Raw genomic sequence first — 23,105 nt, 5'->3', positions numbered from 1 at the left:
GAACTTTAAAAAAAAAAAGAATAGCCTTGCCAGAAGTGGAATAAATTCCATTCTGTCCCACCAAGGAGCAGGTCTTTGGCCTGTTCTGTACTCGTGAAACTGAGCACAGTTTGGGCAACAGATTTATTGGTTTCTGCTCCCCTTGCCTTTCCACCTGGTAGCGGGGGCTGCCTCGGTAATAGCAGCAAGCTGCAGCTCCTGCTCTGTCCTTTCCCAGAATACAGCTCCCCGCCTCCCCTGCAAGCAGAGGCTGCCCAGCAGTAAGCTAATAAGCAGGGCTGGGAGGCTTATAGGAAAACAGCACTCAGACAGAAATGCGACCTGTAAATGTTAAAGAAAATGTTAAAGGAAAATTCCTCTCTGGGAAGGTGTGCCAAGCAAGCCTTAGTCATGAGTATCTGGATTTCATTCTCTAAAGTATTATTAGCTGGACAACAGGCAGTTCTTAGTCTTGCTGATCTCAGCATGATTCTGCTAGGTGCCATCGCCTTCCATCCCAATGGACTTCAGAAGCAGTGAAAAGCAACTGAGACCAGTAAGAGACAAAAGCCAGCATTTTGCAAGATCAAGCCTATCTCATGGTGCAAGACGCTAATTTTTCCCTCTGACCTATGTGAGGGGATTAAGTACTGAAAGATGCTACAACAAGCTGGTGCTTGCAGTGTTTGCATAAGCAATATTTCTGAGGCAGCAATAGCAATAATAAAAATAATAAATAATGAACATGTAAACCTGGATAGGCTCTCTCTTAGATGCAAATTAAGATTTAAATATAAAAATGATAGGCTTCTGCTAATCTTTCTGAGGAAGTCATAAATTGTTAATCACACCCTAGGCGGTATTGTTTAATACCAACTTTAATAAAATAGCTGCCTGAAGCAGAAAGACAGTTGTGATCCTGACTCTAAAACTTTGGTAGCCTCGTCCACATTTTTGTAGCCTGAGGCTCTTACACTACTATTGATACCAACTCCTTTGAAATACGCTCATTTTTTAGGCTACTAAATTATTAAATACCTTATTAGTAGAAAGATTAGATGGAAGAAAAGTCATCTCTATATGAAGGAAAATGGATTGGAAAAGGAAGAAAAAGTTAAGGGAATATTTACATAAAAGATTCAGCCCTGTTGTTGATATACAGAGGTAATCCATAATCCATAATTCATTTAAGAAATGAACCCATCAAATTACATCACAATGCATGACAAATTACTACTGTTGAGCTATCCTGCAATAAATTACAGAGAATCATTCCTGTCATAGTAAAACTTCTTTGAGACTAAAAAAGCAATGTCACTACAAGGTTATTTTGCCTGTTTTTCCATAGGACTTGTCAGTCACAAACGACGACTCACATTTCCACCGCACACCTTGTGGGGGCAGCCCAAGTAACCCCGCAGGCCATCAGGTTTAACGCTCTGATAATTGGGAGGAAGGGGAAAAGAAGAAGAAGGGGAAATGCTTCTTCCTGGTTATTCCTTAGTAATGCTTGCAGTCGGTGAGCAGATCTTTAGACTTGAAAGAAAAAAGAAGCAGTCATTTCCTTAAGTGCAATGCCTTTCACTGCATGTCCAGAGCAGCTCGTTAGCACGCTAACTGTTTGGTTTAATCCGCAATACAAAGCACACTCACTACTTTGAAGTGCTTATTCACGTTGTCATGGATATTACTGTATATTTCTTAATTACACAACAGGACAATCTTTCCCCCCTTCAACTTACACTTTCTGTTGCTCTGATTGGTTTCTCTAACTAGCCAGAATAATCATTTTGCCACACAGAAGCAGATAAGGAAAAAAAAACGCAAACATTTTTAAAAGCTATTTTAATTTAATAACAAACTGGGAGCTGTACTTTGTGTTAAATTAGCACTGCAAGCCTCATATCAATTCAAGGCAAAGTTCCTTGTTCGTTACTGCTTAATTAATCAGTCCTGTTTCCATCAAACTGAAAAGTTTTCTCTCTCTCCCTATCATCCCTAATATCTCATTTCAGGCAGCCCATCAAGTTAATCTTGCTTACATTAGCAACTTATTTCTAATGGCTCAGCTTAGTTATTTACAATAATTCATCCTATCCCAGCTTGCAGCTGAATCTTGCTTGGTCTGTTTGCACCGTTTGTACAGTTGAAGTCAATGGCACGCCAGTAAGCGCAGAGCAAGCACATTTGGCTCTGTGATGCACTATGTGAAGACGTTTTTTTTCCAGAAAAATGATATCTGCTGAAATTTGGTTTCCTGATGTGTCTTGTCTTCCCAGAGGCAACACGTGTAGAGCTGGTCAAAGGATCGTTATCTCATAAAACAAAAAATGAGCATGTAACAGTACAATGGAAGAAGAGAAATCAGTAAATGAAGGAGAAGGAATAAAGTAAGGCGGAGCCTGAAAACATGCCCTCACTTCCCATAAATAAAGCTGGAATAAACATGAATCCTGCACTACCGTTAGTGGTGTATATAAACACAATGTCACCTTCAAAAGAAATGCAGATGGGGGTGTTCAAGCACTGGCTAGCTGAATGCCTCCTCTGTGCACTCCCCCACCTTGCGCAGAGGCAAAAGTTGCTGATACTGCCACGATATAGTACTTTCTATCGCATTAGCACCCGAATACACTAAGTTTGGAATTTGAAGACTGTGCCAATCCTCTGGTCTTTTTGATTGCACCGACTTGGCACCAGTCAAATACTTCCTGAATCTGTGGTCTCTGACAGCAAGCTAGTCTGCGTGCTCACTGTTCCTAAGTTCACACTGAAGAAGTAGGTTTTCTGGTGGTCTTGTGTTGCTCAGATGCTGCCCATGTCAGGAGGCCTGCTGTTAATTCCTGCTCCCTCTGCAGGTGGCACCGCCGATTAACCACTCAGTCCTGTTCTGACCCCTTAGCCTTTGAGAGGTAACAGATACTTGCTTGGGTGAGGGCTAGAAACTGAATCTGCGTCTAAAGTGCCTATCTCAGCTGGAAGGCTGGTTTTAATGCCAGTTTAACCAAACATAAATACATCAGGAAAAAACACAAAATATGCTTAACACTAACTGACCCATTCTAAGTGCAGAAAAGCTGCTTCTGAGAAACTCTACTTTTGCTCAGCCAGCACTCAGGATAGTATTTCAACAGGAAATAAGGCTGTGCACTATATTTTAACCTCCTAGACTTGTGACAACCAGCTTCTGACCTCACATTTACCAGCCTGGTTGAAATTACAACCTGTTAGTAAGGAAAACTCTATGATACCTTAAAGTGAGTGTGATATCAAGGAGCTTCAAGATATCTGACAAATGGATTACAGTAGATTAATAGGGAACCGTTTCAGAAATCCATCAAAAGACAGCCTAAAATGTTAAAATATGATAATACAATTTCATTTAATAACAATATAAATTCTGTGCAGAGAAAAGGGGGAGCCTGGATTTTTTTTTTAAGAGAAAAAAATCATTTCTGCAAATCAGAGTAGACACTTCTGTTTCTGATGGGAAACACTGTTCTGAAAAGCGCTGAATTTCAAAGCCGCTTGAGATTAGATTGTCTGTGGAATTTTGCTGTTGGCTAGAAATATTAATAAATAAGATGATACACACACTGGGCCAGCATTTTTCCTCAGATGCTTCCTCTTAAGTGTAGAGGACCTTAAGACACAGGCAACTGAAGGAAAAACTTGACTTAAGAATTGACTTTTAGTTATAAGGCACAGTGACACTTGCACAAAAGGAAGACTCCCCTGCTGTATTCAGGCAGACCCGGACAATTTACTCCAATATTCTGCACCCCCTCTGTAACTGCCCCAGTCACAGATAGCAGAGAATCCAAGCCCATGCTGTACAAATGAGCCAGGGACATATTACTGAAGAGGTTTCAATGGGAAATAGTGATTATTCTTACGCAGCTGTTCCCACCCATACTCTTCCTGGTCTCCTATTCAGGGACACCAAATATACAAAGTTTTGGAGGTCACAGTTTGGTCACCATGGAAATAATTGCAAAGCTGTAAACACTGCATTGCAAGTTCCTGACATCTTGGTCCAGGAAGGCACTTGAGTATGCAAACAGTCTTGCAGACTTCAGTGCAATTTATTGATATGTTTAAAAGTGAGCGCGTTTAACAATTTGCTGGTCTGGGACCAGGTATGATAAGGCAGAGAGGGAACATTGTTGTGTTTATAGCAGAAATAACTCTGTAATTATCAACAATGAGAGGGGAAATACAGTAGCAGGTCATTCATATTACTTAGACTTAAATGGAGTTTAGATGAAATACAGAGTTTCATAAAACTCGTTGGCACAGCACGGATTGCTTAAAGGGATGTGGCTGGTGGACTTAAAAGTTGCTTCTGCATCTTTTTCCCTTTCAGCAGTGACAGCTAAATTGAGCACCAATTTCACAAAAGGAATTTGCTCCCTGAAAGGGATTCTAACTCTGTATATTCCTGCTCTGTGATCTCCCAGAGCACTCTTCACACTGTGAAAATGAGGAAATAGGCTCTCTTGAATTCTTGTAGTGGTCGATCAGTTTGTAAGGCCAGCTCCAAAAGCATTAGGGCATAGTATGCTGCACATTGCTCACAGCCTGGTGCTATTTGGATCTCACCCAGTCACATAACTTGCAAATTTAATGTGTCTTTTTTATGTGTCTTTTTCTACCTTTTCTTCTATTTATTTATATTAAGATCAATACCCATGCAAGGGATATTGGTGCATACCACGTCCTTGTTCAAGTAACTTTCTTTTGACTCACCTTCCTATCTTTGCAATACAAATGCCATTCCTTAGATATTTACAAAGCAGGAGTGCTTTGAAATGAATCTGTACAGGCACAGAGCTGAACAAGAGAGTATGGTGTGACCTGTGTCTGCCCCAAACCATGGGCAGCAGTGTACAGAAAAAGAAGCCTTTTACGGGACTATTTTATCCCCTTCCCTCCCACAGGTGTAAGGAAATGGGACTGGACACGGCAGGGAATGGTAAAGAACCTCTCATTGTAGTCAGTCCAGCTGGGCCAGTACAGAGAGTAAGGTCATCTCCACCTTGCTTAGAGACATCTCAGACTACTTTCCCCTAGGAATAAAACGTTCAGTCTCATCCTGGACTGCTCTGGAGCTAGTCAGCTTCCCCCTTTTCCCCTCGAATCAGAATACCAATGAACAAACAAGCAAAAACCATCCAGAAAATCCTTTGGGGAGAGTGTCAAAGCAGCTTCAAGAAGTCCTTGAGAAAAATAATTGGCTTTTTTTTGGATGAAAAAAGAGACCGAAATTTGATTTTTTTTTTGCCGTTCATTCTTTGATCAGCCCCAACAACTCGAGGGAGCAGCAGAGAGGCAGGAGAGTTCACTGCAAGCTGCACCCCCTTAGATCCAGGTTCAGCATCCCTGCTGTGCCACAGACTCCTTGTGTGACTTTGAGCAAATCACTTGGTTGCTCTGTGATTCCTTCCCCCCCTCCCTCCCCACTGCAAAACAAGGCCGATTATACTGGCCAGTCTCACAGGGGTGCTGAGTGGTAAAGAGCTATTTAGAGATTGTGGAGTACTTGAATACCTTTTGAGTGAAGGCCACATGTAGGTAAACTCTGCCTTGCCCCTTGCTTGGAGCAAGACTACCAAATGTCCATACAGCACCTCACAGTGCTAAAATACCATTTTTGCGGTGTAATACTGTAAGTGACTTCCTTTTCCTTTTGTCTATTAAGCTTTTATCAAATAATGATTGTCAGGCTAATGACATCCTAAAGTTACAAACCACCATGCACTCAAAGAGAATCAATTCAGTGAGGAAACAGATTTCACCTGAATGCTTAGGGCAAAACTACAAGCAACTGTGCTTTCCATTATTATTTTTGCTAATGTATTGGTGTAGGGGGGATGAGGGAGGAGGTCACATGCATTTCTTTGAAGAGCTAAGTGAGAGTGCTTTCCCTGGAGTTGCAGCCTGCCTGGCCTCTGTCCTGCTGGGCATCAGCCCCCTGCTTCAGGCCCACAGGCACATGCAGTTCTCCCACCACTGGACGGTCTCAAATGAGGAACAGATTTGGATCTCCCCAACCTTCGACAATGCAAAGCAGAACTACTGTCAGAGATAAACATTTTCTTTGCACCTAGTCTTACCCTTCACACCAAAGCAGAGCTACATGCTAATGATTGTGTTGATTAAGCAGCCTTTGTGGTTATAGAAGCTATTAACTGACAACTGAAAAGCAGCAGTTAGGGAGTAGGCGGCCCTGTCTTACACCCGGACAAGCACACACCTGCAATACCTAGGGAAATTCTGCTAGTGTTTAATTTCTGTGCTAATTTTCAATTCCCACTGACCCTTCTCCTACGTTCTCCGCTCTGGTTCTGTGATTAGATGCAGAATTGGGAATGCAGGAAAGATACACTACCTGCTATCTCGCAGGCAGCTGTAAACATTACAGCAAGATAATGGAATTAGTTTAGCTGAGAGGAATTAAGGGATCCAGATAGTACAGGACCTATCTCATTCATAAAGTGCTCTCTTCTGTGTGTTGCGGTGTGTCATTAGGGAAGAGCTGGGAGGATATGATGGGTATTTAGGTTGCAAATCAAATCAAATAGTCACGTCATGGCTAAAAGTAAGCGTTTTCTGAATAGAGATATATATATATATGTATGCGTGTGTATGTATATGTATGTAAATGAATACATGTGTGCGTGCGTGTATGTACGTATGTACATCCTGGGAAGACCAGCTAAGTAATCCATAAAATGTTTGCCCACAATGTCGGAGTAAAGCCATTACCGAACAGGTTACTTAAAACTTAACAAGGTTGGCACTGTTCCTGCTTGTGAGCAGACAGAAATGTATCTGCTCCTTGTGTGTGTGCTTGGCAGGGAGGAGAGTATGTGGAGTGTGTCTTGGGGCTGGAGGTGAAGAAAGATAATGCAGTATCAGCGTGATCGTGCATGCTTCGTCCCAGCGCTATCAAGTGTTCTGGCACCATCACAGTTAAGCAATCACTTCTTCGCTTAAAGCTTTTTTGCGGTCCAGCATCGTAACTCATGAAGGACACCATGCTAGGTGTGCCTTTTCCCTGCTGGCAGGGGTCTCCGGAGCCCCCCACCAGGAGGATGCAGCCTCTCTTCCCCTTCAGCGTTGCCCCTCGCAGCTGTTAAGGAGGTTGCATGCACGGAGGGGAGAGCTGTCCTTTCCTGATCGCTTCGAAGGAGGAAAATACTTAAGAGAAGCAGGCAGCTCCGTGGGACTGGACATACTGACTGGTAACATTCATTCATACCACTCTAGACAGTCCTAAACCATACTATTGTAATCTCCTTAGGGAATGCTACCATTCACAGAAAAACACAAGCATAAATACAAATATTCACCATATTTGTCTGGGCCTTTCAATGCCAAGCGCAAAGCAAGGAAAATAAATAAAGTGAAACACAACGCTGGCAAACAGCCACACCTGAAGTAAATACAGGAGATGGTCACGGGTGCAAGGAGGGATAAGGCTGCCTGATTTGGCAGGGGGAAGGTGAAAAGGGGAGTCACTGATGGGGTGAACAGGATGAGGCTGCACAGCAATGCCCTAGAGGAGCCTGGGACTCCAAGGCTGGATGGACTCTGAGTGGATACTGGACAGTCATTAAGGGAGGATGAGAGAGAAGCTTTTAGGATGAGATTTACAAAAAGAAGAACCCAAATGGATGCGAGGAGGAATCCTCAAACCCAACATTTTAAAATGCTTTTACTCAGCGCTTTCTCTACCTAATCCTACTGCAGTGTCACTCACAGCATCACCTAGAGAGGATGGCTTCTTCTGCCACTTCTCCAGTGAGCATAATACTGGTGATGTTTTGCATTTATTATGCATTCTTCAAGGGTGATTTCAAAACCCAAATAGGGACTAATAATTTGTCTTTTGTTAAGCAAATAAAGACAGGTAACAGCTGAGTTTAATCACACTGACTCACCCCCACCCCCCATACCTCTTTTCTCCCTACCCCGAGTAAAACATGATATGGCATAATATCTCTTCCCTCCTAGAAGCCTAACGCATCCAGACCCCTTGGAAAGGGCTGCCATGACTAAGCAAGTAGCTCGAGCAAACCAGCTCCTACTGGATTTTATGTCAACCAGAGCATATTTAAAGTTTAGAACCAGTGTTTATACTGCAAGTGGAATTCTGCGCAGAGTCAGCAAAAGAGATTGGGTTCGGCAGCACACAGAGCTATTCATTTTATGTGCAGGATCAGGGACTCACTTTAAACATTTCTGTTGAAAAGGACCTGAGTTTAGCCCTTAAATGACAGTGAAGATAATCACAGTTAAGTTTACTGGCCTTGTTTCTGAGAGTTGTGAACCCAAGTGATTATTTCAAGAAGAGAAAATGAAAGAAAAAGAATGAAGAGGAAAAAAAACCCACATGATTCAGAGCTCTTGAAGTAAACAGGACAGTTACTGTAGCTAACCATGTCTTTAAGGGGTTAAGTAAGAAGTCTCCCTAACACCCAGCTTCCAAGGCACGGTTCCTCCATGGCATTTCTCGCATGCTTATGATAATCAAAAGATACTGAAAGCCGATTCTATTTTATTCTGGTATAATTGCAATACAGCCACTAGAGGAATTGCAACCATTATGCAAGATGAGACACCATCACAGTGGGACCTGCTGTTTCCAATGGATTCTACCAACTCGTTTTTATAGATTTCAGCTACCTTTCATTTTAGTAATTAGCCACCATTTCCAAGGAGATCCATAAGTAATTTCCTGCCCATCTTGAGCTATAATGCTACAAGATTACACTAGCAACTGAACATAGTTTAAAAGCAGTCAACAAAAGGCAGACAGCAACAAAGGGAGTCAGGCACACTAAAAAGTTAAGAAGTCAAGCAAAAGCGGGAAAACATTATTTCTTTTAACCACAGGTAAAGGTCAGCGCCTTCTAAATCCGTTTGACCACTACAAAGCACACTGCCATACCCTGGAAAAACCAATAGCAATTCCTTCCAAACCCCCAAATATTGCGGGAGTCTATTAATGAGAAGCAAATTGAAGTGCTTTCGTCTTCAGTCAAAGCACCACTAATGTAACAGACCCAAGGGGTCGGTGGCCTTAGGGGAGGATTCTGCCCCAAGGGACGCTCTTTGGTACTCTTCGGTAAAACATTACCCGAAGAGGGAAGGTGCTCTGGAGGAATCTCAGCTGGTTCGGAGGACAGGCGCACTCAGAACTTCCAGTAAGTTTACACTACTTTTGAGCTCTTCAGCAGAAAGAGGGGGGGCGGGAAGCCCCACACCATTTTTTTAATGCGTATGTTTTGCTTTCAAGGAAGTTTCTCAACTAAATATTTTCAAAACAGCAGATGGCAAAATGCAAACTTTATGAAAGGGAAGGCTGCCTTGAGCGGCAGGTTACTGCTTGCATGGGAGAACAGTGCAAAGGATGGGGAGGGAGGGAGAAGGTAGACGTTAAGATGCATATTTCTAGCCGAACAACTTCGTTAGAAAATGATGACCATGTGTATAAATGTAATATTTGCAGTGCTGGCCTGGAGATATGTAAGAGCTGTGAAGCAGCGTGAAAGCTAAAATACCTAGAGGGACTAATAAGTCCCTATGGGGACCCCAGTTTGCTAGGTCCTTAAATGGCTGCAAAGGATAATTGCAGAGAACTACAGCAGGACTGAATCAATGCCATTTTCCCAGGGAAAAAAAAAAAAAAAAGTATTTCTGCCTCTGATTATGTTATTCTGAAAAGACTGGCTGCTTTCCCTTCCTCTCCATCCCCCCAGAAAAGTCAAGCAAGCCACTAGAAATATGTCCAGAAAAATTATGATGCAGCTGAAAGCCAAAAGCATATGAGATTATATATTTACCGGTGTTGTGTCAGATAACATCTGAGAGGAGAGGAAAAAGAGATTCAGCCCTGCAGTGTTTATTAGCATGTTTGGGCTGTTTAAAGGAGCTATCCAATTGCGGCTTTCCTGCCAGGCCTCTAAAACTGTATAAATCCATGATAAAGGAATCTACTTGATCTTGATCACAAGCTTCCAAGCCCTACCCGACTGTCCTGCGACATGCAAACTTACTGCCTTTAAACAGGAATTAGGAAAAAGAAATGAATAGGGATGCACCATTACCCATAGCGTTATATTGCTGAGGAACAGATGTTAATCAATTTTATGGAATGCTTTAAGTAATATGCAAGCACTTTTGCACAGAACTGACTGCATAACAGAGATCTCAGCCCAGCAAATACATGAGATAAGCCTTTATCGTGACTGGGAGAGTTATATCTATTTTGATTAAAATCAAGGAAGATTGCAAGTTCAAGCAATTTTATTCCTTTGGAATTGTATTATTTCTAGGATGCTAGTACATATGGTCAAACGACAAAAAGGAATGGAAATAATCTTGCTCTTGATTGTACTGTTTTCCCTGCACTTGCGTATGCATACACAGCCCATGAAGTACCCATGTGAGGGTATGTACTGTCCTCCCAGATTCCTGAATGGGCAGCAACAACCATACTCTCTTTTCCACCTGCACTGAGAGAACGGTAAATCTGGGGAAAGGACTGACATTACACCCAGTATGTAATTTTTACTACGCAATCTTCTCATGCAGCGCTAACAAAACTTTATATCCCACATGTCATACAAAACTACAAGGAAAAAAGTGCCTCATCTTCTCTGTTTGTATAAAAGTAGCAGCTTGCCATCGTGCTGGGTGTAATTCTGATCATTAAACTTCTTGATCCTTGAATGTCATCAGGAGTTACTTAGGTGACCATCCACTTGCACTTAAAAGTGCTGCATTTAACTCTCCATAAAATATGGATTTTATTGCAGCAGTGACAAGACTTCTTTCCACAGCTAGTGACCTCTACCACTATCGTTTATCTCTTGACTCAACCTTCTGCATAAGAATACATATATATACATAGTATATATATATAGTATATATATATTATGTATTACTCTGTGTGTGTGGTGTTATGTACATGTGAATATATAAATAGTTCAATCTGTTTGACATACAGACAAAGCGTGTTACGAGTTCCTTAGAAACATTTACAAAAGAACCGAATTCAGTGCTTTCTTTCTGTAATTATCCAACTTCTCTCCTGTAAAATGCCTGTACGCCTACCCTCTTTCTTCCACCACCTCCATCACTCCCCAACACATTCCTTTATCAAATAAAGGATTTCAAATTTGTCAATGCCTGTAACGTCCCCAGATCTGCCCCCTCCACCTGACTTTTTTTGTCACCAAGGGAGCGCCTCATTTCAACTGTGCTCTACATTCAGCTCTGCACTTTGCCTGGGATTTTGCTTGTGAGCTGAAGGGTTTTGCCCTGTATCCATTTCATAGCAGCTATGTAGTGTCAAGAAGCCAAGATAGGTTTTTTTAAGGGGAGGGGGGAGATTGTTGTTGTTGTTGTTATTTTATAGGTATTGACTCTGCTTCTCCTCCTTCCTTATTATTTTTGTTCCCTTCCGAACTCATGCAGCCCTCCTCCTGCTCCCTCCACCTTCCCTTGGCAAAAGTGCCTTGCTGGTGAGAGCAGTCCTCGGGAAAACGCCGCATCCCTTGGCCGCGCTTCCACCCCCTGCCCCGGCCGGGACGCGGCGCGGCGCGGCGGTGCGGAGCCGTGCGGAGCCCTCCGCACGCCCCCTGCCAACTTTGCAAATAAGTGCTCGGCTGCCCCCAGCCCCCCCCCCCTTTTAATTAGCATTCTCAAGGAAACGCAGCAAACCAAAAAAAAAAAAAAAAGAAAAGGAAGGTGCCAGCTGAAAGTTGCTGTGAAAGAAGTGCGAAGCCGCATCTGCTTACCGGCAAGCAGGGACGAAGGAGGCCGGGGGCTGAGCCCGCTCCGCGGCGCGGCGCGGGCGCTGCGCTGCTTCGCTGCCTCCTATCTCCACCACTCAACCTCCTCGCCTCTCACTGGGGCTCCCGCTCTGCCAGCATCACTTTTTAACTCCAGCATGCAGGCAGCCGAAGCCGAGGGGGCTCTCTATCTGATTGGTTTCCATTCAGTGCTCCTGATTAATAAAAAAAAAAAAAAAAAAAAGGGGAGAAAAAGAGAGAGGGAAAAAAACCGTAACTCCTCCCTCCCTGCCTGCCTCCCTCCCTGACACACACACACACACACACACACCCGCACGCACTGCTGGCGCTGGCGCTGCGGCTGCCGGAGCCGCCGGAGCTGCCGCACTGGGGACGGGGAGGCGCGGAGCGGGCGCGGAGCGGGCTCCGCCGGGCGGGCAGGGATTTGCAAGTGAATACGGTGGGAGGGCAGAGGGGGAGGGCTGTGCTGCAGGACCCCCCCTTCCCCCCCCCCCCCGCCTGCTGCCGAGAGCCGCTCCGTGCTTGAGGAGGAAAGCAGCCAGCTTCTTTCTAATCGGGTGGCAGCGATGGTAAAAGCAAAATAAAATTCGGGTGGGGGCTGGGGGGGAGGGGAGGAGGGGGAGGCATGCTCCTTAACTGTGTGCTTGTGCTGTGAGGTTTTTTTTCATCCTCGGAGACGTTTTTAAGTCCTTTTGTTGACACCAGTGATGCCTGACTGGTCTTTTCCCACTCTTCTTAGGAACTTCCTGGACTTGATGAATCAAGAATTTCAGTGAATTATTAATGGGGATGACACTTCGTGGGGGTGATCACATGTGGCGGTTTCTATGTGAATGGGAAGCAGCGGAGGAGTTTTTTCCAGGTGCCTCTCTTTGCTCCAGCCCCCTCTTCCCAGAAGGCTCCCAACTCAATAGGTTATGACTAATCTTAATGCAAAAAGAACTCAAAACTCGGCTTTTGCCGGGGGATGCAGGGAGCACCTCTGCACCCTGACCACATGCATCTTGTGGCCTTTCATACATGTGCATGCAAATGTTCATTTTATAGTTGCTCAGCACCTAAAATTGTTGTAGTTGCTGTCGGGCAATCCTGAGCCCCAGTGCAGCTCCCACCCCACCCCCTCACAATCAGTCTACTCTTAAATAAGGCTTTGGAGAGTTTAATCTAAATATTAAATGATAAGTTGGAAATTACCTGCCAGTTTTTTTAATTTACCTGACAAGAGTCTACTCCACTTCAGCTGCACAGTGTCCCCTTAAGATTCATGGCAAGTGTTGCAAGATGTGAAGCTTTCTTTCATTTGCCTCTGAAGATTTCTCCACGGCCTTATGTTTGACCTTTATGATGCATTTTCATTTTTTCCCCTGCTAGTCAGCCTTAAGCCTTCCTTTTTTTTTTTTTCTTTTTCTTCCCATTCTCTTACCTACCTCACACAATTTCTGCTTGCTGTATGTCTTAAGGGTAGCTCTTGTGTTGGATCTAAGCCACATTTGTGTCCTCCTGTTTCTGGACTATTTCAGGTTTTAGTATATTTTAGATCCTGTGAACAGCAGAAATTCAGGTAACTATCTTGCCACTTGTGCTGTCCTGTTGGTCTCACACCTTTCTGCAGTTTTTACAGTACTGCAGCACCATCTTCATGGCATAGCTGTTATCCCCGAAATTGTGACTGGGCTCCTTAAGGCAGCCTTTAAGCTATTCCGTATGGTCACTGTGTTGGCAGAGTCTTCCTCAGTGCAAAATCGGGCTTTTAAGGACTCTGTACAATACATACAAAAGCCAGAGCAGTGTAAAGAGGCTGGAATTTGCCTTCCGTATGTTTGTGAACTCTACTTAGGCAAACCACCCCAAAAGCCACTTAAGCAGCACTGAACTTATTCAGCCATTTCAGTCTTTCCACGTAGCTGACATTTTTCAGCATGCAGATCATTTTAATTGTTCTTTTTTGAACTTCCTCTCATTCCCTTGTTATTATTTTTTTGGCAATGACAGGTCCAGAGCTCAGTGCAGTATTTGTGGAGTATTCCCACGAGAGCCTTCTAGACACAGTCTACCTCTCCTCTATGACAAAATGCATTTGCAGGCTTTCTTTTCCCTGCCATATTGCATTGCCCATATCTGATTCACTGCCCACTCTGACCCTGAGGTCTCCTTGGGCATTATTCCTTCCTGCATGTCTTGTTCTGGTTAGCTTTCATATGGCTGCTGTAGGGTTTTGTTTTTTTTTCCCCTGTATTATCTCCTCAGACAGGATAGGGTTTATTTATGTCCAAGATGGACTTTTTTTTGTGTCAAGAAGTGAGTAGTGGTTTAGTAACAGCAGCAACTGTTGTGTTCTCCAAAGCATGTGCTTGAGATTTTTGTCTTCTCATTAATTATATGAATTTATGGTTGACAACTTTAAGTTCATGGCTGTGTGAAGAAGACTTTTTTTTTTTTTTTTTTCATTTCTAAGAGACCTTGTCAAGGTGATGTCCTTCCTCCTCAATGCTCTTCTTTTGACAGCCATAATGATATTAGAAATCCCAGACTAGGTCAGGTCATTAGCCCATGAAGTGTCCTATACCTGACACATTAACTGAGGGAAACGTTCAGCTAGACTTGTGAAAATTACTCAGAATCAGCCTTGGTTGAAATTAACTGCCCTGTCATGAGGTTCTGAATTTAAGAAGGTTCAAAGAGGAACTGAATGTTTATAAGTTTAGCTAAGAGTGCTCAGAGTTGTTATAGTTAACGCTTTCAAAAAGAAGACTGGAAAGGAGATAAAACTTCATTTTTCAGCACTTGAAGCAATCTAATATTTGGAAATCAGGATGAGTACTGTATGCAAAACATTTCTCACGTGTACAGTCTCATGCCTGAATTCTGCAGTCTGAGACCAAAATGTCTGTGAATCTCAGCCATCAGTGCAAAAATAAAATAGAACATGAACTAGGAATATATGTTATTTTCCTCTAAGCTATCCAGGAGATACCCCATTCTGAAAGCAATGAAAGATGCGTATGTGGGATTTAATGACTATTTCAAGAAATGCCTTGAAGTCGGTGAAAGGCCGGCTCTGCCTCACTACTAGCTGCAGTATCTATGAAACAATCTGAAGTTCCTCCTTTGTGGATCCTCACATGAAACAGACTCTTCAGAGTTTTCACAGCCCTGTTTATTTTCCAAAAATGTGGAGGGACTGTATTCTGAATTTATAAAGGGATAAACCTCTTCCCTTTCTCCCCCCCCCCCGCCCTTTTTTTTTTTGAGGAAGACAGAAATCATTCCAAAAAGGGTACAATTTCCCTGCTACATAACAGAAGGGAAGACATTTATGTTGAACCTTGAAAGGAATCAGCTGGTGCCCAGAATTTTGCAGCAGAATAAATCATTACGTGTTGTTACATCATTATGGATGCTATGCATGACCACCATCCAGATCTTTAAAAAGCCGCAGTTTAACACTCACAACCTTCTGTGGTAATGAGTTCCACAGGTGAACCGTATGCAGCATGAATATGTCTTTTTTTGTTTGCTTGCTTTACATTTGCTTCCTTTTAACTCCACATTTATATTAAGGATATAAAAAATAATGAGCTCTAGGATAGTTTTGACCATATTTTTCTTCAGTCTTGAGGTATTCTTGCTAACAAAAATTATTTTAATATTTGCCTTTCCAAGCTGGAATGCCACATGTCTTCTAAGTCTCTAAGCCCCTTCTAGAAATGACAAAGACAAGTAGGTGATGGTTTGATTTGCTTCTTCAGTACAACCAAAGCTGCTAACTGCTCTATCTCTGCCCATACCATAAATGTTTTAAATGAAAGATTTTCCCATTGCAAGGTACAAAAGAACAAAGAACAAAATTTTCATCAGAGCTCATTGTTTTCATGGAAATGTACTGCAATATGCCTGCTTCCTCCTAACTTGCTAGTCTGAACCTCTCAGCAGCCTCCCAAGTAGTGAACCTGGAACTGTCAGTACTCCGAGTTCTCAAGTTTCATAGCTTCCTGAGTGTCCATATTTCCTCATTTGAGTGGAGGAAATAATAATAATTAAAAAAAAGTTTCTCCTTGAAATAACTATATTTATTCATTAATAGTGTAGTTTCTTTTAACAATCTGGAACTTTTGTCTTCTTGTCCTCGTTGATGAAAATTTATTTTAAAAAAAGTTCTGGAAATTCTGTTTCAGCTACTATGCTAGCTATCCCTCTGCTGCTCGGTGTGCATCTGAATTGTTCCAAACTGCAGCATTTTTCTGTAAGAAACACCTATTACTTCAGAACCAAATCATCCTGACCACCCTGGCTGGCCCTCCCCCAGTTTTTCCTTTGGTGTCTAGTCAGTGCTTTTTTTGCCTAGGGATCGCAAAAAACAGCCTCATCTTTGAGTGAAGCGCATAGTGAAACAGATATTTTCAAAGCTGTCACACACCTCTGAGTTTCTTACCTTTCCTAATTCCAGTGGTATTGAAATAGCACCAGAACAGCTGTTGTTGTGTTACTTCTGAAGACAGTAATTACAGAACTGTGTTGTGAAAGTAACAAGCTAAAGAGTGGCAGCTAGGTTTCACATACGTCTGATTTAGATCCCTTCAGCTGACCTGAACCTTTGCACTTTCAAGGTTTACCCCTCACTTACTGTAAACTACAAGGAAACTCTGCTTTTAAGAATAACATTAGGGAGTCCTTCACCTCCGCATTACCAGGATGTCTGGTAACGTCTTGATTGTTCCTGATAGAAGCATGAACATGTGAGCGCTGCAAATAAGACATGTAAATAGTAGCTAATGCATTGGGGGTTTCATCGCCTCAACAGGTCCATGAAGTTATAATTGCTCTAATCAGCACTCCCACAAGCAGTTAGCACTTCTACCTGCAGTAGAAGAAACGCGAAAGGGCAGAAATGTCTTGCCGTTCAAAACACTGTGGAAATCAAATACACCAGAACCAGCGTGGTCTTTAAAACCAAAAGCCTGTGTGATTAGGATAAGTAAGGAGCCAATACACATCTGCATGCATGGGATAGTAGCAGATGGAAAATCAGATTCAGCCCCTGTAGCTGAATAATCATTAAACAATACGATCAGTTCATGACCAAATTTTACTTTCAGTCATTTGGCTGCACTCAGAAACTTGATGGCTTCCCTGTAGCTGATAAGAAATGTTATCAGTGATCCTCTGATGCTACTGTTATAGGAGTTGTTAATCATGGGAACAAGTCAGAATCTGTGAATGTCACTCCTTTCCACGTGTGGTGTTATTATAATAAAATTAGAAGGCAGTAACCTTTTGCCAGCTTGGTCAAAGCTTGAGGTGCTTTGGGAACGTTTTACAAAACGTGTATATATTTTTTTCAAGAAATGCTTCAATTTCTAAGAAACTTCCTTGAAGTTATTGTGGAACTTGCCAAACTCTTCTGCAGGGTTGCATTTGCTATCAGAATATCCTGCTTTGGCCATGAATCCTGTTATTTATTTGTGTGAAGCTACCATTCTTCGGAGACCCCTGTCTGTATCCATCAATTCTCTCTCCTCTGAGGGCTCAAACTTTCTGTGTAAGTTGCTATGATTTAACCAGTTACTGCTCACTGCCTGAGCTACAGCAACTGTCAGTGTGTGCTGTCAGCTGGTAGTGAATGCCATGTAATTTGACTTTGTCAGTCCCCTCTCACTGTGGACTAGGCTGAAAAGAATCATCTTCCATTTGTTCCTGGCTAAGGGTGCCTATATGAAGAGTTACTGCGCTTCAGCTGATGTGGGCTACTCACTGCTTGTGAGTCTGATATAAAAACTGAACGTCTCTTTAGTCTGTGCTTGCACAGCACCTAGTGCAAAGGGAGAAAAGACACTAAAAGGTAATGCAAATTACTAATATGTCAAAATCACAGTATATTATTCAGTAGTACATGCATGCATGCATCCATACATAGACTTCTTGGCCTGAAGGACTGTCACCTAAATAGACTTGAAAGACAAATGCTGAAAAGGGAAATGAAAAGATGAAGCGAGTTAAGCTTCATGCAGCAGGTCAGTTTAGATCTGGGGATAAAATCACACCTGATTCCTGCTCCACTGCAGCGCACATCAGTGTCTTATCCTTTCATTCACAGTACCTACCATGTTTGGCTCCTACCAAGGGTTTTCAGCCCAGGCATAGCTTTTTCACTTCTCAGATACACGCTGCCGAGAATCGCGGGTCTCTCCTTCCCCCCAGCTGAATCAAGTCTTCCTTCTCAGTATTACGACTTACTCCAGATCTGTTCTGATAACAATATTGATGCATAAACCTGTACGTCTGTTGGGTTAGTTCATCTACACATGCAATACTTGTAGTTTTCTAAAAAGTGGTTCTTTTATTTGCCTTATCTCCTGAACTTTTTGATTCATATCATCCCAAATATATTCCTTGCATGGCTGCAGTGATTTGTGGGGTTACACCAGGGCTAAATACTGGAACACATTCCTTACAGTTCGGTTGTAAATCCACATTACATTTTTTCCTAATAAAGCAATTTAAGTCATTTCCCCTTCCCTTACCTGTGGTCTAGTTATTCCTGCCTCTGCTCCAGCTCAGCTCTCTCCTCAGCTTTGTCATGTCATCACAACCATTTGTGGAGTGTGCTGTAAAGTGGGTCACAGAAATGGATTTGGTTAAAAATGACTGTTGCCAAAGTTAGTTTTCTAATTTTACCATTTCAGTCATCTTCTATAGTGGCAAAGCTGAGGGACCAGTGAACTACAGCATCCATGTATATGTGGAGGAGTGAGGTGATGGAGGAAACTTCTTAAATGACTATGAAAAACCATAGTGTTACATTACATGTTAACAGGTACTTTTCCTTTTCAGGAGCGTTATATAGCAGCAAAATAATGGAAATGATAAAAAGTCCCCAGGACATTTGTGAGCAATATTTCTCTAAAATAGCTAGATATATACAGAATTTGCAAAGTGTGCTGGAGTTTTGTATTGGCATTTACCTGAACTAGCCAGCAAATCTGCTTCTGCTTTTCTACTCACCAAGTGATATTATCATTCCAAAGAAAACAAAGACTCTTTACATCACAACTTCATGGGTTCTGCGTATGCCATTCACTCTATGCAAGTCATATAACCTGGTATTACTGATGTTTGGCTGTAGGCAGAGGGCTAGAAAACTTCTTTAAAATAAGAATGAAATTTATGTGAGCTATTTTATTATTCCCCACAATATGTCTTTTCTTTTTTTTCCCCCATTCCCTCTGCTTTGGAATTCCTCTCACTTGCTTCCTCACAAAAGCCTTCGTCACAAGAGTGGAAATTGCAACTCCTTCGGCCTAGCTTCAAAGCTGCCGGGCAGATTTGTCATTAAAGACTTGAAAGTGGTCCCAGCTCTTGGAATCCTGTGATCAGAAAATATTAACAAATTTATTGTCCATAGCTCTGGTGTATGTAAACATCTTGCTCCCATAAGATAATGGCACTAATCTGAGCTTGCATCTTAAGAAGGCAGGATTATTTTGAATTTAAGTGGATGCCTCCATTTCAAATAAAGGTGTGATTGCAGCCAAAGGGAAAAAGCCTATAGGCATTCCTACTGCATAGGAAAGCCTATGCAGTATTTGCAAATATATACGCTTTTCCTAGGAGGCTGCAGCATTTTGAGAGTTTCCAACTTGCCTGCTTCCGTACTGAAAGCCTGTACCCCCTTGTCCTAAAACTACAAGGTTACTTACATGGGTGCCCATTCACCCTCCATCCCCCAAGCCCTATCCCTTTATGGGAATGTATAGGAACTAGGATCCTAACTCTCGGCAGAATTTCTTACAACTCCCTTCACAAAGAACTATGCAACTCCACCTCTGGATGACAACTGGAGTATGGTCCTTAAGGACCAGTCAGCTTGCCACAGGTTGCCACAAAGTGCAACAGAAGTACTGAAACTGCATAACGCAGCTGGCTATTCAGCCTGTGTTAATATTATTTGGCTTTTTTTTTTTTTTTTTGCCTTAAATGAAGAGAAAAAGGCTCTCCGCTGTAAAGGATTTCCAGGTAGAAGGAGAAGCAGCAACCTTTTATTTTACTTTTATTGAGGATAGCCCCCACTAGAAAAGAGCATATTGTCAGGATCTCTTTTATTTACTTTCTCAATTAGTAGCAAACTGTGATAGTAATTCACAAGAGAATTAACACTCTGTTTTCTGCATTTCACTGTCTTCTCTGCCGATAGCTATTTTAGGAGCTGCAACCCTATGGGATATACGTACTTCCCATTAATAGGTACTGTACTGAAAAGCAGAGAGCTAAACATCCTTTGCTTCATCCTGTTCCTGGTCTTGTATTCAGTGGGCCTTCTAGGAGAGTGGGGAACATTTTAGCAGGAATTAGAGAGATGGAGTCAGACCTCTGTAAGAAAGGACCATCTTGTATTTGGCTGAAAATAGATTAGCAAAGCACCCATAAGGTCCACAGAGGAAGATCATAGCTACTCTTGGATTCACTGCAAGGATGAGGGAGCCATGCTAAGGGTCAGTAGGCTCAGCTGTGACTGATCTGTTGGCTTCTTGACCTCGGTTGTAGCTCTGCAAGTTAATTAGAAACATGCTGAACTCTGGGTACCTGAGTAGCCCCCCCAGGGACATTGGAATGACCCCCTTGCGTCTTCATTGAATCAGGACGTGGGATGCTTTGGGGCTTGGTGCTGCAGTAAGCCCCCTGCTGACTATAGAGGGTTAAAAAATCCTGTTCACGTTATCTCCTTGAATTGGGTGAAAAAAATATTTCCTGAATCCATAGGCCTTGTTTCACACTTGAAATACTGTACAGCCCATTTGAATATTTTTGTAGTGCTTAACATTAGCATCTCTCACACAGTTTACGTTACTTTGACTTATAGAGGTCCCACTGTGGAGGATTTGAAAAAAATAAAGTTGGTAAGCCTGTGACAGAAAAAGAGGCAATTATCTCTTACTTTAAAAGCTCCAAAGTGTAATTCTTGCAATTAATTCCTGCAAGGTTCAGAGAATCTAGGCTGGATTTGGTTTGTGGTTTACAACACATTTACATTCTCCTTGGATCAGCTATATGTTTATATATAAGACCACAAATTTCAATAACAATCTTCTACTTAAAATTGCAAATCAAATAGACCCTATGGGACATCTGATGTAAATTAGTGAACTGTTGTTAGAGGTCCAGCTGAGTATCTGATGCTACGGATAAAAATAGGTTTCTTGGCATGCCTTAGACTCTTTAAAAAAAAAAAAAAAGAAAAAGAAGGTTCTTTCTGGCTAGAATTAGTTCCCTTTTTCTGTTTTCCCCCATATGATTAGTTATGTATTAGTTAAACAACACAGTAGGGAAAATACGCAACAACTGTTCAGAGGTACAAATACAGCCTAGTATGGCACAAGCCAAACAGGAACTTCACTCATAGAAGCTGTTGGGGTAGGACCTTATGAAAGAGCCGTAATTTATAATTGGCTACTGTTCATGTGACGAAAAAGAGAGAAATTGTGAGTTCAAAAGAGACTTCGAAATGTGAACCTGTCAGAGCATCTGCATTGTATTTGCTTTGGATGGTGCATTAACATCTCTACCAAAACTTATGTTATTTTGAGTGATGGAGGCCCTACTGTGTAGGGCTGGGGGAAAAATAAAATTCTATATTAGTAAGCATATGACTGAAAAAAATCGCAATTATCTCTTTCTTTAAAAGCTACAAAGCGCAGTGGTGGTAGCTTCTGACGAGAGTAAACTAGATGTGCACAGCTTAAAGGCAAACTGAGGACAGGCAGATGAAAAGTTCAGCCCTCTCTTCCTTCCCCCCGCCTTTCCTTACCCACCCTTGTGATCTCTTTGCTAGAATTTGAGAGAAAATCTGGGGCACTTGTTTCTTTTATTTCTCCCAGGTTGTTATTTTATCTTCATTTTTGGTAGAGCAGTAATGATATCCAGTGGCTGCTTAGATGAATCACCGATAGATATTCCTTAGGGATATTCCAGAAAAATGCATCCCAGCCAGGACTTATTTCCTAAGTCACAGCGTGAATTTGAAACCTATACAAGCTGCCAACAGTAATCAGCTCCTGTCACTGGTCGGGTTTCTATTATTTTTTCCCTGGCACTCTTCTTCAGCCCTTCTATTTTCTCCACCCCCACCAGCAATTAAAGGCTGCAATGAATCTCTTACATGCCTTAGAAGGAGAGAACACACAGAGGATCCTTTTCTTACCTTTGCATTTTATCTCCAGAACGTTACAGCTTTTTTCTCTCTTTGCACTCACTGGCTTATGCTGGCTCGATTTGGGATTTTTAAGATTCTTCCATTTCTTTGTGCGGGTACTTCGCAAGAGGAAAAGTGGCTGTGCATTTGCCCTCTTTGAAATCTGCAAGGAGTAGAGGCATAAATTAGTAGAAAAAGAGAGAATCAGGAAGATTATAGTGAAAAGACAGGTGAGCCCTATTCAGGGATCTGAAATCTTGAAATGAAAAATGTTATGTACAAAGGCTTCACATCAGTTAAGGAGGTGAATACTGCTGCTGCATTCAGTAGTTGCTTCTAAATGTGCAAAGTAATCTCTCCAACGTGCAGGCTGTGCCATGAAACGACTTAAGAGCTATAGAGGGGGTTGGTTGTTCTGGGACTTCTGAGCCAGTCGTTTGAATTTAGACCATGCTGGAAGAGACCAGAACTGGTTTATAACTGGGACCTGATTGTAGCGGACGCTGTGCCAGGCACATTACAAAATCTCCCTCCAAAATCGCTTAGCTGCAGCATTACCTTTTATGGGGAAGTTACTCTCTCAGGATGGCCTTTAGAGGAGCAGAGCAAATCAGCTCTCCCTCTTAAAGAAGGCCTTTCCAGTTGGCCTTTACTAGCTGCATCAGCTGCCTGTTAAAAAAGCAGTTAGTTACTGCTTTCAGTCCACTACTCTGCACGCAAGTTTCTAAAGAAAAACGCCACTAGAGCTGGCCGAAAAGCATTTCCTGCACTTGCATGACAATTTATCTGTTACAAGAGTAGTACCATTTTTCCAAGAGCTGCTGCAGACGACCTTATGTGACATGGAATGAGTGCTGCTGGCTTACTCGTTCTCACGTGCCCTGCCGCCGCCGCCACTGCTTGCGCTGGGCTCGGCCAAGCCGGGCATGAGACACGGGAAGGGAGTGAGGCTGCGTTTACACTAGCATTTCTCAGCCTGTGATTCTGCATTCCCGAGTAGCAGATCTGTGCAGGTGGATCGCTGCACAATAAGCAGCTGACCTGGATCGAGAGTAGGCTCGCAGTTGCATTTTTTTATTGAATTAGAGCATGCGATTTATAGTTATTTATGATTG

At 42.4% G+C, this 23,105-nt stretch overlaps 1 protein-coding gene and 1 long non-coding RNA gene across 2 annotated transcripts in view; one reads left to right on the top strand and one right to left on the bottom strand.

Annotated features, from left to right (window-relative positions):
• LOC104140628 (cadherin-6) overlaps nucleotides 1-12,073 on the bottom strand; it is a 106,806-nt gene extending 94,733 nt beyond the window's left edge. Inside the window, exon 1 of the mRNA XM_068931509.1 lies at nucleotides 11,790-12,073. The gene's annotated coding sequence lies outside the window, so the exon portion shown is untranslated. The remainder of the gene's footprint in view (nucleotides 1-11,789) is intronic.
• LOC138065954 (uncharacterized) overlaps nucleotides 9,105-23,105 on the top strand; it is a 90,130-nt gene continuing 76,129 nt past the window's right edge. Inside the window, exon 1 of the long non-coding RNA XR_011138985.1 lies at nucleotides 9,105-9,191. This is a non-coding gene — a long non-coding RNA (uncharacterized lncRNA). The remainder of the gene's footprint in view (nucleotides 9,192-23,105) is intronic.

Source organism: Struthio camelus, chromosome 2, assembly GCF_040807025.1.
Source record: "Struthio camelus isolate bStrCam1 chromosome 2, bStrCam1.hap1, whole genome shotgun sequence".
Classification (NCBI taxonomy): Eukaryota; Metazoa; Chordata; class Aves; order Struthioniformes; family Struthionidae; genus Struthio; species Struthio camelus.
Note: the sequence above shows the minus strand (reverse complement) of the source record. Positions and strands in the feature narration are given on the sequence as shown.